Below are 10,576 nucleotides of genomic sequence, written 5' to 3'. Positions count from 1 at the left end.
ACGCGTGTAATAAGCTGCCTACTTAGTAATTCAAAGGAACCGCGTGTTTTTTTTTTAGACCTTGTACAACAATTTGGAAAGGTTTTGCTTCCTCTAACGAGGCATATAAGACCACATTTCACAAACAAACGTGGTTATAAATACAAATATCTATGTTACTTATGTTATTTGTGTGGATCTTTAACGACTTCAATGAAAGTACGTACCTATTATGGTGTTATTGCCCTGAAAATAAGTAAAAAAAAAATCTTTTGTCACTGTGTAAATAGTTGTGTGTTGTGTATCAATGTGCTGGAGGAGCAGAATTGTAGAGAAGGGAGGACGTAAGGAGAAATTTTCCCCGGTTCTACATTTTCTGGAAGGTGTGAGAATGGAGAAGCTGAGATGAATTTTTTATTATTTTTTTTTGGTTAATTTTAGCTCAATGAACAATCTGAATATGGGATCTTTGAAGCCATTGAAAAAAAAATATATATATATACTCAAGTTTCAATTTTGGTTTTTAATTTAGAGTTTGTAGTCTTGATTTCGATCTTATAATTTAATTTATTCGCTTTATTTTTTCAAAGAAATACATTATTTTAGTAATAAAATCGTTTTGAAACAATCTGCGAATCGCTTTAGTTGTTCTGTTTAAATCGTATTTTTCGATAATATTTTACACTTGACTCATTCCCTAGCGATATTTTTCGCAATATAAGAACAAAAAGTATTTGAAAAACTCGCCATTATTGACCTAAACACACATCGGCTAGATTAATTTAGCAAATAACTTATTACTTAGCGCGCCACAAACAAAATAAAACTTCGCCCACGTATTGTTCTCTAACTAACCAAAGTTCCATGTACATCGTACTAAGATTAATTATGAGCGCAGCTGAATTAATTTAGAAAACTTCGCCTACCTATGTGGCCGAACTGAAAACTTTCGTAATGATTTTTCTCTATATATAATATAGTCATATGTAGCTTATCCCTACAACAAGAATTTCTGTACATGAAAATACATTCCAGTAATGAAAAGAAATGCAGAATCAAATCTCAGTATGAATTTTTCAATCACAAATTTTCACGAGGTAAACGATGAATTGACACCTATACATATGTCAAGGTACCTATTTCTGCAGCATACGCGAACATAAAAATATACCATAAACGACAAAAAGAAATACATACGATCGTAGGAAACACTCCAGACTTTCGAGAAAAAACCCCCACCTAATAATAATAACACCCAACTACTCGTAAAACATGTTTTTGACTTGTTTTATTCAATTTATAAGTTGCCAAGAGTGTTTCGCGTACTTGGCGGTTTGAAATATTTTACCTGTATGTTTTATGGTCGCGAATTTATTTTAAATTTCCAAATTTATTCGCTCGATTCCAAACATTAATCTCGGTTTGCTATTTTTATCGCGTAATTGGCGCTAGAAAACTGAGCTACGTTGAAATGATGAAAGTTGCAAGTTTAAGGTATGAATTTTCGTAAACATTTATCAAATTTTCAACGCGGTAAAATTAGCTCGGTAATGTCGAAAATACTGAGCTATAGATGATTGTTTAATGGCACGAACTTATTAAATTTACCCACGAGATGAAAAAAAAAAAAAGAAGGAAAAAAATATACAAGTTGGTTTCAGCAATAAACGTTGAAATATACCTACTTCAAGACGTTAATATCTGGAACGCGTCGAATAGTATTTAGGGTTACCAAAATTTTCCTATATGTAAGTAAATTGTGTTGTCGAAGAATTTCACTGTTTTTTGATTTAAACTAGTATACCATACATTGTACTAAATATTTAGGTTACCTGGTTCGTTTCCGAGAACAGTATAGCGAATATGTATTTGATATTTTAACAACCCCTAGCATAATTTTAAAAATATAGCTATTTCCAACGATATGTACACCGAGAAGTTCAAAGTTTTGCGCGCTGTTTAACTTTCATTATCAATATTTACTACGAGAATGTATGTTATTTCAAGGTACCTAGCTACCTACTCACCTATTCTCGTTGTAAATATGTTACGTTATATCTTGCCGTATGAATCTGGCGATTAAATAATATCGTAATTGCGGTATGATAGGTAGGTATATTTAGGTTAGATATCGTTCAAAGTTGGTGTATGTTACCACGCGAGTAGATGTGCATTTATTATAGGTCCATTAATAATTAAACACTCGTGAGATCTGTTCTATAGGCACTTAATAGAGATTAAAATGGATAATTCGAATAAATTAACTGCAACCCTTCGGTTTTCTTGCAAAGTTCTCTTTCGAGTACGCAACCTATTACCTAGGTACTTTATTACATGAATTAGGTAGGAATGTTAGGTAAATGCAGACTTTTTGTTGAGGAAACCACGTAAGACTTCTGTTGTAAAGTAAATTAAATCTCACTTTCACATATTCGAAGCATGAATTCGTATTGATTCTGTTACTTGTTTAGGATTAGAAATTTTTTGAGCAAACAGTACCTACCTACGCGATTTTTCTAAATGACAAACATTTAAGTCAGGTGAAAAAGTTATCTACAGAACTTTGCCAAACATTTCGATTACTTTACAAAAAAATTGTCCTAAATCATCATTAAGTGACTCTAGATAAAGAAAAAACATATTCGGCTTATTTTTCTATTAATTCCCTCCCCCCCCCCAAAAAAAATGAAAACTGTAAAGATCGAGATTTCCCCATCCTTATTTTGGACACTTGGTTTGCTTTTTAAGTAATTTCTAATAAGTACTTATTCATTTGTCATTTAATGGACAAAATATGTATGTAGGTAATAAATTAATGATACATTTTAAACCATTTTTTCCTCGTTTACCCTTCCAATTTGGGTTCAGAAAACAAACTTCAACTGTTCATCAATTACATCGTATCACAGAATAATTCATCCAAAATGGCTTTGAAAACAAAGAGTATACAGTAGCAGTCTTTTTGGATATCCAACAAACTTTTGATTCAATCTGGCACAGGGCTGTTAAATTACCGTAATTTATTCGCTGGTAAAATACGGTAAAATACAATATTTTACGGTATTTACGGTATTTTGCCAATTTGGATATGAAGAGTTATTTGTAGTTTGACTTCGAAGTTCTGAACTTCTGACCTGCCTCTGAAGTGAATTTTCATCTGTTTTAGGTGTTATTAGAGATTATAGAAAATTTTCCATGGACATTTTTTGTAAATTTATGAGGAAAATTTTTGGTAACTTCCAAATGAAAAATTTCCATGGAAATTTGAAAATTTATGAAGGAAAGATGGAAAAAAAGTGTTCAATTTGTCTTTTTGGTAAATTATGGTAAAATACGGTAATAAACTTTTGGTAAAATACCGTAAGATATAGTAAAATACCGCCATAATTTACCAACATAACATAAATTACCTTACAGCCCTGATCTGGCATGCTGGTTTAATACACACACTTGCTAAAAATACTTCCAATGGCTCTAACCAAAATTATTGCATCTTTTCTTCACAACCATTCATTCATCATCTGAATTAACCAATTGTATTTAACAGAAAGAAAAATATTGCAAGGTTTACGACAAGGAGCAGTATCAAGTCCAACGTTGTTCTCATTTTAGTAATTTTTATGCAGTGATATATTCGATGATATTCCTACACGCATACAAGATAATATCAATATCACAATGTTTGCAGATGATACATGCTTATTGTCAAAAAATATCAATCTTTCAACTGCCATCAACAACCTACAAGAATTCATAGAGGAAATCTCAAAATTATTCCTTGTATGGAAACTGAAACTGAATCCTACTAAAACCAAAACCAAGTCACTTCGCAATATTGCTCCCATTCTGCAGTTGAAAATTGGACAAGTGGACATCTCTTGGAAAGACACTCAAGAACCAGTGAAATACCTCGGTGTCCTACTTGATACTCGACTCACCTATTGAAAACACATCCTAGATAAATTGAGAACAACCTATGCAAATTTAAGTACGCTTTATCCGCTACTAAATCGAAAATCACAACTTCAAGTGAGCACTGCAATTCTGCTCTACTCTGCCATATACTTCGTTCATCACTAACCTATGCTTCACCCATTTGGGTCGGAGCTTCCTCAACAAATATCTCAAAACTGCAGATTCTTCAAAATAAGGTGCTACGTATCATCCGCAATGCTCCATGGTGCTGCAGAAATACTCAAATCCATCGTGAATTACACATGACTATTCAAGAGCACACTAAGAAAACAACAAGAAAATATTTGGACAAATTGAATAATCACCATCTCAGTTCTACATTAAATTTTGGACAAATTAATCAACGTCTTAGGTTAAAGAAAAAACTCCCTCAAGATATTTTAAATTAATACCACCTATACATAGATATTAGATATGCATAGTAGGTACTGTAATCGTGAATAGTGCCACGGGCGCTAAACCTATTAATAAGAAAAAAAAAAACATTTTTACTGGAGCTTCGATCTGCTGGAGAGTGTTTTTTTAGTGAATATAAAATTTGATTACATCTCATAATTTCCTTCTTCTGTTTGTAAAATAAGAAAGTACCCAAAATTGGGGTATGTATACCTTAATGGAGCTTATTTCGGGCATTTTCTGATTCGCATAAAATAAACAAAATCGTTCAAAATTTACAACTGGATGCTTAAAAACGATTTTTTCGATAATAGTCCTATTCTACGAGAACATAAATAAAGACGAACATCCCATTGAATTGCTTACTTTGAAGCAATTTTCGAAAAACACCTAAAAACTGTAAGAAATTAGGACAGTTGCATAAATTGTTTTACAACTTCTTTTCGAATCTTTTATTAAACTTTTTTTTCATCATTACAAGTAACACTTATCCACTTACTCTTTTTTGAGCAAAAAGTTATCCTCACAAGAAAACATGTGGTCACAAAATATGGGGACCCATCACAAGCAGATTTCAAATACGTACTCAAATGAAAGATCAAGTGTTCTTTCTGATTTCGAATTTTCCAAAATTCCCCAAAAATTGCATAAACTGAAGAAAAACCAAAAAACCTCAATTCTATTCAAATTTTGAATTGTTTACGATCATGTTTAGAATCCCAGTTTTGACGCAATTGCAGAAAAAAATAGGAATATTTGAGGACCCAAATTTTTCAACAAAAAAAAAACATAAAATATCCAAAAGTATACCGATAGGGTGAATTGCAAAATCCTAGGTAACGAGTTGAAGAGCGTATTTTTTTAAAAATTGAGGTTTCCAACGTACAAACAATACACTTTAACTCGTAACATAAGATTTGCAATTCACCCATTCTGATCTATTCAAAAATATCGAACTAACAACGAGATTTGAATTTTCAGCAACCAAAGTTGACTACGACGCCTTCTGGAGTAATTTGAAATCTCTGGAGAAAAGTCAACTTTTATTGGAGACTCAGACCCCAGATCTATTCGAAAATGATGGCAATTGGTTGGTAGGTGTCGACTTTAACCCTTAATTGCATAATGGGTCAAATATGGAACGTTCATTTTGAAAAATTCTACAAGTGTTAAAAAAATATTTTTTTTGCTCGGAAACATAATGTTCCATTTTCGGAACGTTTCTACATTCTACAGAAAAAGTTATATAGAATTCCCTCCATATGAAAAAAAATACAAACATTCACATTCAGCAAGGCGAGAATTTCAAAAACAGCTGATTTCTCGTGTTTTCAAAACTCTGTGGAAGCGCTGTAATCTACCGTAAATGACCTGAAAAAAATTTTTCTAGGTAGTTGGCGGTCTCTAGTTGATGTAGAATGAACGAAAAACGACCGACCTGCAAATATATTACCTTGGTGACCGAAAATATGAGTGTTCCAAATCTGGCACATTATGAGTTCAGTGAACAAAGTTTTCCAAAAGAGTGTTCCAAATCTGGAACATCATGGGTTCAGTGAACAAATTTTTCCAAAAAAGGTGATAACTTTCTCTTATCACAAACTCCTTCTTTTCATTCGAGTACTCAAATACTGTTTTATTAAGCTATGATTATACTGAACTGAGCTGTAAACTTGACCGTCAACTTATTCACATAATTTTGGATAGCGAACAATTTTTTTTCGCATTTAAACCGAGTTTATGTTGAACTGAGTTCAAATCCGCATTCTGCAACTGGTCCTGAGTGATAAATATAAGGAATAAGTTTACTGCTAAGTTCAGTATAATCATAGCTTTACTTTTCATACCGGCTGTGTACTTGTTTCGATCATTTTTAGTTGAATTTCGGCACAGATGTTCCGAAAATGGAACATTACTTCTATCATTGAATACATAATGTGCCATATGTGGAACACACTTTATTTCACCCTTTTCGGGGGTTGTTTTGGGGGGATGATTTTTTTCATTATTTTTCCCATGTTATAGACCACCAAAACTAACAAAAAAATTTTTTTCACCGAATTTTAAAATGTCATGCAATTAAGGGTTAAGGCTTGAATGACGTTTTAAGTAATTTAAAACGAAAATTGAGTAGGTAATGATCTTGAAATTGTTTCAAAATTCGAGATTTTTAACGAGTAAAGAATACTAACCTTATTTTAACGCGAAACCTCAGATTCGCGGTGTTCATTCGCCTTACCTACTTGATTTGCCTGATCAAAAGAAAAAGTAGGTAAGTAGGTACCTACCTAAATTAACAATGGCCCAGATGCACTCAAGTTTTTGGTAGATTTCAATTTTTAAGATCCTTCTAAAAAAAATTCTCCAGCTTGAAATTTTTTTTCCTTACATTGATGTATAGGACAATTTGAATCGTAAAATTCCAATGCTCAGTGTCTAAGGCTTATCGAACCTACTTTATACGCTTCTCTCGTTCTCGTACAAACAGCCATAAAAGTATCGCTACAATAAGTAACAATAAAACAGCAACATAACACCATCATTGTCCTCAAATAGCCATCCTTTATAAACCAGCTAAAAATTATTTTATTATGTATTTTATTGAAGCTAAATATGTGAATTTTTCACTATGTGAGACGAATGAGCTTAAACTACCTACGTACTACGTACATCTCCAAATACTTGGTAGATATTCATCCAGTTGAGAAGCAATTTCCAAAATAAAAATAAAAACAAATCACAGCACCAAAATCCAACCAACGTAGATATAGGTAGGTATCCTAATATTAGCTCAAAAAAATACCAAAACACAAAACAATAGGGAAAAACAACATCGAGATTATTTAATATTCATTGAAAGCAAAAAGAAAATACACAGTGTTAAAAATTCCCTGTTGTGTCTACGGCTAACCTGACTACTCAGTGGGAAAAAAGCGAAACAATTGGAATCAATTTAGATGTAAGATTTCGCGTCTATTTTTACGTCAAACTTGGTTTTTTCGTATTTTCCAACAGTGTGTTGTTATTTTTCTCCGCTCAGCAGTGCTCCCTCTCACCTTAGACACCAACTCCGTTACAAAATTCAATCTTATTTTTTATAAGAATTTATCCGCTTCCTCGTTCGTATTTTTTGTATACGTTTACACGTAATCTTATTTTTATTATTATTTTTTTTATCTTTAACCTTTATTCCTTAATACTTTTTAAGGCGTATTAAGCGTTTGTTTTAATACAGAAAAATTTTCCATCAACAGCGTCGCATAGACGGTTCGGCTAAATTTTAATATTGTATTTTGTCCCCGTCGCTCTCTTCTTCTTTTTTTCACTTTCGTGTTTCCATGTTCGACTTCGTGACTTTATTTACATTAATTAACGGTATGCTTGGGTATAAAGCTCGCTTCGAGTCTTGAAGAATTTTTTAATTCAGTCAAGGTGTTGAAAAAAAGCCAAGTTTATCGAAAAGAATTATGTGGAGTTTGTATAAAATTTTTCTACGCGATCACCTTTTGTATACTTTGAATCTGAACGAGTGTTTCCTCATTTTAATTGAATTAGGTACCTATACAGTATATACGTATTCTATTATGTGTTCCATGGTCGAAATAAAAATACGAGATTAGTTACTATATTATTTAGATTTTTTACAAAAATTATGGATTCTCATCGTCTCTCAAAAAAATTCAACCAAAATTACAATTCTTATCATAAATTAATATACGTCGTCTATTCCATGAAATTTTTTTGAAATGAAACAGAAATAATAAAAAAAGAAAACATTTAGGTCAAAAACAAAAAGAAAAAAAAATCGTTTTTTCATGCATTTTTAAAAATCAAGCTTGGGACAAAAATGAAAAAAATGCAAATTTTCACAAAATTGATCTAGAAAACTGAATTCTGATAATGTACCCTATTTTTGATCCCCTGAATGGATTGGTGAAGGCTTTGAACCATTTTGAGTAGCTCTGGAGTCTCCAGCAGACATATGAAAATTTGAATTTCCCTATTTTCCAAAATCTGTTTCAGAGAGCATATAAAGTAGAATTTTGGTTTCCTCATTTCATTGGTAAACTTTTGTGGACATTTCAACTTTCAGAAATCTGCTGGAGACTCCAGAACTACTCAAAACGATTTGAAATTGTTTCAAATCGATTCGAAAGCTCAAAAAAAGAGTACCTATACGAGTACATACCTAATTATGGCATTAGATATAGGTATAAAGTTGAAATTTTGATTTTTTTTCTCATTTTTGACCCACATTCAGTTTTTAGAAATTTGCCATAATAGGTAATTTGAAAAATTCATATCGGAGCACTTTTCCCTTAACCTATCCTAACCTAACTTAATAACAACTAATCTGACATAACTTGATATTTCCTAAATCTACCAGCTTACCATTTAGAATAAATTTTGAACTTTGGATTAATAAACTTGAACACTAAAAAAAATTCAACCCTCAGACAAGGCAATGGCCTCATCACATCAAATAAACTTTATCAAAATATGAATTTTTCAAACTTTGATTAAATTTTTACAAAAGCATTAAAAATTTGAATATTTCAAATTCGTGCTTTGAAAATTTTCACCCAAGCAAAATTTCATTGCCAATGCGTTGAAAATTATTCGAAAAATGTGTTCAGTTTATCTAATCTCTCATTAAACACATTTTCAAAAAGCAAAAAAAAAAAAAGATTAAAATTGTGAACGAAATTTCAAGCATTTCGAAACTGTTGACAAATTTTTTTTGCAGTGTCATTCTCAACGGTAAAGTAAAAGTAAAACGTGATGCGACTACATTAATACAAAAACGCGATGTTTTGTAAATAATTGCGAAAGTATGCTGGAAAAAGCTACAAATTTCAGTAACGTATTTGAAATTCAACTCGTGACTAGATATTCTGGCACTGAATCAAAAAATCTCCTACACTGTTTGATTTACCACCGTAATAACACGAGAAAAAAATTATTACAAAATTGCATTAAAAGACGTAGCTTCTTAAAACCATTGATAAAAAAAAATTCAACGTGGCATTTGGAATATTCGATATCTCCTACTGAAAATGATATGAAGTCGTTTGATAGAAATGATTTGAATTTTTGCATCATTAAAAATGAATTAATTTTCGGTAATGATTTCGTGAAAGAAAATAAGCCAAGATGATATTAAATGTCATCGTTATGCTCGAATTTTCTTTTGTCTATTAATTTGACAAAAATGGTTTCGCAAGCTTCTCGAATTAGAATGGAAATACTCGTATTCCACCAAATCGAAACACTCGAGAATATTATACGTACATCATGTCTTAATCCTTCTTAAAATATAAACTAGGCAAATATTTCAACCGGCGAGTAATATAAGTTGCCTAATTAGTTTCACGTGTAACCGGACCCGAGGCATTTGTCATATCGAACGTGAACGCGTTATAAGTTGCTTAATTGATAAAAAAAAAAACAAGAGCCATGAAAAATTTGAAAAAAAAATTACAAAGCACGAAGTACATATTGAAGAAAAATTTTCTTTGCGAATTTGCGCACTTTTTAATTAATTTAAGAAACCTTTTACCGGTTCCGAGTGAATGGCGAAGCCATTAAAATTAATAAAAAAAAAATAACTCGTGGGGCACCTGGTGGAATATTTCATAAAGCTACAGCGTCATAAATCAAACAAAGCGCAATCTTACCGGTGAATTGGGTAGCCTACTGTTGATTATGGCAATTAATCACGCACAGTAACCTCGATCAACAGCGAAAATATGTGACCAGAGAATTAGTAATACGACGACGAAAATCACAACATGAAATGTACATCTCGACCGGTAATGTAAAAATTTTAAAACCGCCAACGAAATTTACCACGAAAAAATTTCAAACGCACGTTGCACGAAATAGGAGAAAAAAAATCACGTATCACGATTCGCGAATGTTTACGTTAAAAATACGCGCACCAATAATGGGTAATTGCGGAGGTATTCGTTGATACAGTATGGTTACAATTTACACACTAAACTGATATCAGGGGTGTATCATCGGCTGTCGGCTAATGTGGCGCAGGCGCATTTCACAAATTCGCCAAATCGCCGAGCATTTTTGTTCAGCACCCCCGAAATTCAATGGTGGTGCTCGATTTGAAAGCTATTTAATTCTGCATTTCGTATTTTTAATTTATTTCTACGTAGTAATTTCTTTCGGTTACGTTTAAGCATTTTACCTCAATGCTGATTCCCCCTTT

At 32.1% G+C, this 10,576-nt stretch overlaps 1 protein-coding gene across 1 annotated transcript in view; it reads right to left on the bottom strand.

Moving 5' to 3' along the window:
• The window catches only part of LOC135835537 (zwei Ig domain protein zig-8-like), a 366,482-nt gene extending 356,115 nt beyond the window's left edge, over positions 1-10,367 (bottom strand). The window contains exon 1 of the mRNA XM_065349802.1: positions 10,029-10,367. The gene's annotated coding sequence lies outside the window, so the exon portion shown is untranslated. The remainder of the gene's footprint in view (positions 1-10,028) is intronic.
• Positions 10,368-10,576: the final 209 nt, after the last annotated feature.

The sequence above is a fragment of the Planococcus citri genome, chromosome 2 (assembly GCF_950023065.1).
Source record: "Planococcus citri chromosome 2, ihPlaCitr1.1, whole genome shotgun sequence".
NCBI lineage: Eukaryota > Metazoa > Arthropoda > Insecta > Hemiptera > Pseudococcidae > Planococcus > Planococcus citri.
The sequence above is the reverse complement of the archived record's forward strand: the minus strand, read 5'-3'. Positions and strand labels throughout refer to the sequence as shown.